The following is a 2,500-nucleotide window of genomic DNA, read 5'->3' as shown; positions in this document are numbered from 1 at the left end:
TCTAATGGCATGCCTTCAGGCATGTCTCTCTCTTTGTCTTATGTCATATACTGTATGTATGTGATGGAAATACAGCTTACAACAACTCACTAAACTGTTGTTCAATGAGTCAGCTCAGGCTATGCTTTATGGCTGAAGCATTGGTCAAGCATAAATGACCCATTGTGGAAACAATTATTAATGTTCAACCCATTACTTCATCCAAACACTTAGCATGTACAGTATATGTGGAGTACATGTGCACCATGCACCATACAACATACACCATCAGATCACCCCAGGACACAAGATGTACTCGGGAGAATTGCAACAGATACATAAATATAGATTGTTTTTCTTATTACCATCACCAATTTGTTCATATATCACAAATCGATCCAAAACATGTTCAATGTGAAACCTAAAGAACAGAAAGGAGAGAATCTGATGCACCATTCGCTTTCATTCCAAGAATGGATTCAAGAGTCAAGTGAATTTGCATCTCTCTCTCTCTCTCTCTCTCTCTCTCTCTAATACTCTCTCTCTCTCTCTAATACTCTCTCTCACCCTCTCTCTCTCTCTCTCTCTCTCTCTCTCTCTCTCTCTCTCTCTCTCTCTCTCTCTCTCTCCCCCCAGGCGTTTCGGCGATGGGTGATGGGGAACGAGCCGATGATGACATGATGACACCGGCAGTGACATCACAGGACGACCCGCCGAGCGACGGGAGATGAAAGCCGGCGAGGCGTGGCGGAGCGGGATGTGAGCCCCGTGGCCCGGAGACACAGCTGCTCTCAGGAGGACCGACTCATAGAGCGGGGGGGGGGGGGGGCTCTAGTGGAACCCAACTGAGACGGGCTCACTCAGAACCGTGGAACAATCTGAAGTGAACCGGATGATGGAAGGACATTCCTGTACTAACCTAACGCATTGTTTTACCGCTATTAAAGGCATGGGAAATAAAAGAAATAACAAATATAAATTTCATAGGACAATGTTGGCCTGATTTATGGTGTTGGATAGCGCCGTATGTATTTGGTACATGAGCCCTGTGTCTGATGTAGTTGGCATCCCTGTATGACAAACCAAACATGGGGAACTACATTTACATTCACATTAAGGGGATTATGCTGACGCTTTCATCCAAAGCGACTGACAACCATTCATTCAGTCATTCACACACCGACGGCGGAGTCAATCACGCAGGGAGTCAGAAGCAGTGAGGGTGAGGGACACCTCGACACTCTCAGGGGGAGGCTGTCGAGGCGTATATAGTGGAGCTATATGTCCTATATAGCTCCACTATATAGGAGGAGCCGGGGATCGGACTACCAACCTTCTGGTCACTGTGCTGTGGATGAAACCCAGGGAGGTTTCAGTCCCACATGTTGTACCTCTGTTGGTCCTGTTGAACTGATAATAGTTACGTTATGTCAAGTCAAACACAGTATATCTGTCACTAAGATAGATAATCCTCTGCTCAGAGATGTGATGACTGTTATAACAAACGCACTTTAAACAGCCGTTTAGAATGGATTGTGAACAAAATGACTTGTTCATAAGCTTACATAACACTTTGACAAATGTTCGGTCTTAATTATCAAGCACGTGTACATGTGCGCACACAGACACACACGCACACACACACACTCTCAACCCATGCATACACAGGGACAAGATGTATGTCAACAGACATGTTCTACACATACGTGCCCTAAACGAATCCATCACATGAACGCACCCTGATGTGACCTACACAGACACCAGTACACAGACACCAGTACACAGACACCAGTACACAGACACCAGTACACAGACACCAGTACACAGAAACACACACCACATGCCCCCCGTGGGGGATCTGCACACCAGCGGGGTGTAAGAGATCCCTGCTCATAACTCACCTCATGTACCATATAGACCTCGCTGCCCTGTGTGTGTGTGTGTGTGTGTGTGTGTTTCTGTGTGTGTGTGTGTATGGGTGTGTGTTTGCGTCTACGTGTGTGTGTGTGCGCGTGTGTGTGTGTTACGTTAGACTCCTCATGTCGCCGCCCCTTCTTTGCCATCCCCTCCTGTCCACTCAGATCCTCCTCTGGTCCTGGGGGGACGAAACTGTCTGTTACACCCGACCCTTAAACACACACACACACACACACACACACACACACAGACAAACACACGCGCATTAACTCACTCTTTCAGTTAGATCCACCTTCTTCAAGTATTTTAACAAAGTCTATTTTTCTCTCTCTCTCCCTCTCTGTCTCTCTCGTTCCTCTCTCTCTCTCTCTCTCTCGCTCTCTCTCTCTCTCTCTCTCTCCTCTCTCTCTCTCTTCAATGGGGGACATCAGTCCTTTATCACTCTGTAATCCTGTGTCACAGTATGTTTGTCAAACACTCACACTCGGACCTGCGTGTGTTTAACCTTATTGATCGGGTCATCTCTATTGATATTGATTGGGCTGATCAATCACTGGTATCAGTGTTTACACTGTGGGCATGAGGTGGTTCTGACTAATGTTGT

This window comes from Pollachius pollachius (genome assembly GCF_949987615.1).
Source record: "Pollachius pollachius genome assembly, chromosome: 7".
Taxonomy (NCBI): Eukaryota; Metazoa; Chordata; class Actinopteri; order Gadiformes; family Gadidae; genus Pollachius; species Pollachius pollachius.
This window is presented reverse-complemented; position numbering follows the sequence as displayed.